The sequence below is a fragment of the Sarcophilus harrisii genome, chromosome 3 (assembly GCF_902635505.1).
Source record: "Sarcophilus harrisii chromosome 3, mSarHar1.11, whole genome shotgun sequence".
NCBI lineage: Eukaryota > Metazoa > Chordata > Mammalia > Dasyuromorphia > Dasyuridae > Sarcophilus > Sarcophilus harrisii.
Genome location: NC_045428.1, coordinates 102,379,174 through 102,385,173, shown reverse-complemented (window position 1 = coordinate 102,385,173; position 6,000 = coordinate 102,379,174).

Below are 6,000 nucleotides of genomic sequence, written 5' to 3'. Positions count from 1 at the left end.
CCAGGATTCTGACATCTCCCTTGAGTTTTCACTTTGTTTCAAGTTGAGTTGACACTAGGATTCCAACAGTTTACCTCTCAGATATGTAGAGAAGGAAGGAATTTGTGTCCAAAGAAGAACTGGAATTCATCATTGGACACCAAATAGATAATTTTGATTATTGATCAAACAAAACCAATGCAGACAAGACCAGAAGGGAAGCAATAAATTGGGAAAACAATTTTTACATTTAAGTGTTTTAATAAAGGCCTCATAAAATATATAGAAAATTGACCCAAATTTACAAGAATTCAAGCTATTCTCCTGTTGATTAATGGTCAAAGAATGTGAACAGGCAATTTTCAGATGAAGACATTAAAACCATTTCTAAGCATATGAAAAGATGCTCTAAATCACTATTGATCAGAGAAATGCAAATTAAGGCAACTCCAAGACACTACTACACACCTCTGAGATAATGATGATTGTTGGAGGGAATGTGGGAAAACTGGGACACTAATACATTGTTGGTGGAACTATGAATGGATCCAGCCATTCTGGAGAGCAATTTGACACTATGCTAAAAATTATCAAACTGTGCATACCCTTTGACTCAGCAGTGTTATTATTGGGTTTATATCCCAAAGAGGTCTTAAAAGAGAGAAAGGGACCCACATGTGCAAAAATGTTTGTGGCAACTCTCTTTGTAATGGCAAGAAACTGGAAACTGGCTGTCTATCAGTTGGAGAATGGCTGAAGAAGTTATGTATATGAATGTTATGGAATATTATTTTTTATAAGAAACAATCAGGAGGATAATTTTAGAGAGGCCTGGAGAGCGTTACATGAATTGATACTAAGTAAAAGGAGCAGAAGCAGGAGATCATTGTACATGGCAACATCAATATTATACAACATTCAATTCTGGTGAATGTGACTCTTTCCAACAATGAGATGATAGAGGCCAGTTCCAATGATCTTGTAATGAAGAGAGCCACACTGTGGAAACGGAATGTGAATCATAACATAACATTCTCAGTCTTTTTGTTGTTGTTTACTTGTATTTTGTTTTCTTACTTATTTTCTTTCCTTTTTGATTTGATCTTTCTTTGCAGCAAGATAATTGTGTAAATATGTTTACACATATTGGATTTAACATATATTTTAATATGTATAACCTATATTGGATTGCTTGCCATCTAGGGTATGGGGTGGGAAAAAATGACACTTAAAGCTATACATGCAGTACTTATAACAGAAATACATGTGCCACTGGACAAATGAAGCAGATTGGCACCATCTTGCAGGTTGGCTGGCTACCATATAACAGACTGACATTCCTTTGATGTGATTATATACTGGCCTGATATTTTGTGCATTTTCACAAATTTTGTGGGTTAAAATATTTTAAGAAATGTCAAGAGTTGCATATCCTGAAGACATGAATATATTTATTTTTCCTAATATCACAATTGTTCAGCAGCATTTTTAATATTTATAACAGAAAGTCCTTTGGTAGTGCATCTTGTCTTATTTTCACATTTAGCTCCATATTATGAATTACATTTCAACTTTTCTTCAGAAAAGAGTTGGCTCTCCAATGATAGGCATTGAATTTTCCTTTTCTACCTGATTGGTTTCAAATCTTCTGTTGGAGGGCCTCTTTACTATGTGTCACAAGCATAATCATTCTTGTGCCCTATTCAATCTTGCATTTGTGATTACTGATGTGACCTATTGTGACTTCACTGCCCAAAACATTTGGTATATTGCAAAGTATTTTAAAATAAATGTATGTTTGCTAATATTTAGGGTATTGTATTAAATATCAGCTTATAATGTATGTGAATAATATCATGTTCATGACATCTGTCATGAATTGTCAACCACCTGTCGTAAAATCTCTGCCCACTTTCAGCTCTTTTCTAGGTCTTCCTTAAGTTACATAGAAAGTTGTCTTTTTGAGCAACTTGTTGATGTTCAATTATTTCTGTCATATCTGACTCTTGATGACCTTATTTTGAATTTTCTTAGCAAAGACATTAGATTGTTTTGGCATTTCCTTCTCCTGCTCATTTTACATATTAGAAAATTGAAACAAACAGTTGCCCATGGTCACATAGCTAGTAAGTGTCTAAAACCAGATTTGACTTCAGATTTTCTTAACATCTTAACAAGTGTAAAGGTTTTACGTATTGTATTCTGCCACCTAGATGCCCCTTTTAACATCCTGCTCCCCTATATCCATGAAATTAGCCCCAACATAAGAAAAGGCATTAAGAGAATATTTCTTAGGAATTTTATTTAGGTCAAAGACTGCTCTGGTCATACCTAAAAGCCCTCCATGATCATCTGAATTTCAGATTTCTTTGTTCTTAGATGATCAAAGAAGGATAAATAAAAACATTTGTAGGAGGTTTTTAAAGAAATATTCAACTAAAGGATAGGTCTTTTTGTAACAAACCAAACTGAACATTTGTGAATGAAGTGATTAATTTGATAAACAAATGCATGTGTACAGGCATGCGTTAGTTACTCTGGAGTATAATTGGGATTTTGAAAACATTTTTCTAACTTTCAATATCTTTATGAATGGTGATTTAATTTAAAGATGAAGAAAACCCAACTAGTAATTTAGTTCAATTCCTTATCAATATCTTTTCTCTATTGTTTTGTATGCTATATTGTTAGAAAACTCAAGAAAGCAATATGAAAAAAAAAAACTTTTTAAAAAGGTTAAAACCTTTAAAAATACACATTTTATATCACTTCTTTAGAAAACATCAGAATTGCTCAGTTTGTAGCCTGGTTGGTATATTCCGGTTCCTTCTATTGTGAGAAATATTTTCATCTCCCTTCTATTGTGAATGGGAATACTTTTCATAATAAAGATGGACTGAGTGCTATTTTTCTGTACTTCTCAGATGCTAGCTTTTATGGTTTTTTGTTGTTGTTAGCACAATAAAAGTCAGTACCTAGAATAATCTGGTGTTCTTTTATTTTTGAACTTTGATATCAATCGTGGTAAATAGGATATTTATATTCCATTCCCACAAAGGAGGGATAAATGTTCTCTTGACTCATTCTTTTCCTTTTCAACAGCCGAAATGCCCTACCCATAAAACTTGTGTACTAATATTCCCTCAGTAAATACGGGGAAAATACCTTGTACCACAATAGATTTCTTATCATTCTCTGAGGAAAATATCTAAGCTTTTTAACATCTACTTTCAAATTCTCACTGTGCTGAAAGATAAAGGAACAAAATTTAGAAGAGCTTTTTCCAGGGTGAAATTTATCAGAGTTGTCTGCAAAACATTTAAACTTTGTGGAAAAGTAATTTTTGTCCTTTATTGTTGTTAAAAGTAAACAATACCATGTCTTCCTTTTTGTCCTTTCCTATTAAAATTCTTGTAAAATTATTTTACAGACATAATTTGCTCAAAATACTTATTTGAGCTCATTTCAATATTTCAAAATATTAATTTGACTCATGACTACATTGCTGGAGTGATGGCAATAAGTTATATATCTTAAAAATGAGTACCTCTCTACAATGAGTTCTTATGTAGATAAAGAGTGAATTGTATTTTATATTCTGTTCTTTGTTCTGACTTTGTTCCTTGTTTGGTATTCTTCTTTCATGTTTCCTACTCTATTGCTAATGTCAGTGAACTTCCTGGTCTTATACAGATGGACATTTGAGATACTTTACCTATCTACTATTTCATATCAGGAGCCAGACTTAGCCATAACAAAGATCAATAGATAACTTGACTTACTTACACTTATTTTTCCAATATTCATGCATAATTTTTTTAGGATTTCCTTCCAAAGTATGTTCTAAGCAAAGAATGAATTAGGTATTGATATAATCTTTTAACCCATATGAAGCTTCAAACTACTTATTCAAATTACATTTTCATCAATTCTATATTGTAAATTATCATATCATTTTAGATTTCTTTTCATTAATCATACTTAAAAAGGGTATTTTTCATTCCAACATACATATATATACAATAATAATGATGTTTGTATGCATGTATGTGCATAAGTCCATGCTGGTCATTTTAAAATTTTATCTAAAAGATAAAAGTGATTGATTCACATAATGCTCTTATAATCACAAAGAACAATCTATCCTTCTACACACACATATAAGATCTCAAAATCTTTTAACAACTTTATGATGAAAGTACTTTAGGGATTATCATCTAAATAAACAAACAAAAGCTCAGAGAAATTAAGCTACTTCAAGATAAAAAGTTAGGTGACAGGTGATTCAAAATCAGATTTCTCAAGATTAAAGACAATTGTCTTCTAATTGAATACACATATAGGTCTTAATATGTATTGCATTAACTCTAAAATGCCTATCAGTTATTTTTCACTAACATTTACTTATTTGACTTTTATACATTAAAGATCATGGTGTATTTGATGGTTGCATTATATGCTTTAAAATTGCTTTTTCACAAAAAAAAAAAAAAAATCATGGCCAGCCAATTAATTTCTTTAGGGATGTTAAATAAAGAGAAAGAAATTACATTTTCCCAGGTTTTTATTTTGTTGTTGTTGCTTTGTTTTGTTTTATGTTCTCTAAAACAACAGCAAAAAACCTAGAAGTCTGAAGAAAAACTGATATTACAATGACCTTTTAGTCACCCTCATTTGTGATATATGCTATATACGTCAATGGATTTGTGAATTTATTGTTATAGACATTTTCTTTGCTTGTGAATATGAAATTCTACCAGACAATCTGGTAGTATGTAAAGTGGACCATTAGATTTTAATTCAGAGCTTAGAGATAGGAATTATGTTATTGTTACAAGAGATATTGATAGATAATTTCTAAGAAGATCAGTTCCTCATCCTGAAAATTTAGGAATTAAAATTAATAAACTCCAAGATCATCTATGCCTTTAAATACTGCTTCAACTATATTTCCTCATATTAATTCTCTTCCTATAAGTGTTCTATAGAAGATTTATCCAGGATATTGGAGTCCTTTCTCTTATTTTACTATTTATAAATGTCAGTATATCACTTGGGTTGTTTCTTACCAGATAGTCATCCCATGTCAAGACTACTTGTTTTAATGTCATATATATCCTTTACAAATTTTTAACATAATTTTTAATCCACATTCATGATCGATAATGTATTACAATTAATTACATAATTACATAACCATCATATTTCTTTCAATTGTCCTTGGGGTAATCTGTAATTTTGCCTTTTTTTTGGATCATAGTATATAGTAATTTCTAATATTTAAAGACCATTTAAGAATATATTATATATAAATAAGTCATTAAAAGAAGGTGATTAAAATAAAAAAACTCATCATAACTTCATCATTATGATGAATTGTATCTTCAAAAAGCACTACTCAAAGAAACTTCATTTAAAAGAGTAACTGGACCTCTATTGCTGAGCTCTATAAGAGAAATGAAGAGGATTTGCAGGATATTTTCATAAAGTAATCTTATAATTTAGAGTAAAAATAAGATTCTTAACCATTAGTAATATATATATATATATATATATATATATATATATATATATATATATAAAAAAAACATAGAATGATTCATTTCAAAAAGATTTAAGGGAAGTGTGAATAACCAATTATCTGTGAAATTGTAGGGATCAACAATTTAGGCAGGGATTGATTTGGATCAATTATAAATTCTCTTCCAAGTAAAAGTCTTACATCTAATTTCAAAGTTTTAATACTTCCATGGATCTAGTATTTGTATTTTTTTATTTCATTCATATGAGTAATTTTTCTAGTGATGAAGATAATACTCTATCCATGCCTGATGTCCTATCCAATCAATTCTCAATATTCTGGTAAATCCAATACAAGGAGCCCATACTAGGAATTTCCTCTCATTCAAGTCTTCTTATGTAGGTAGATCCAGGGGTTAGCCTTCCCATCTTTTTTCCCCCTTTTGATCACAGACTTCTCTTATAGCAAACTTTCAGTTTGTACTCTTGTCTAATTCCTTA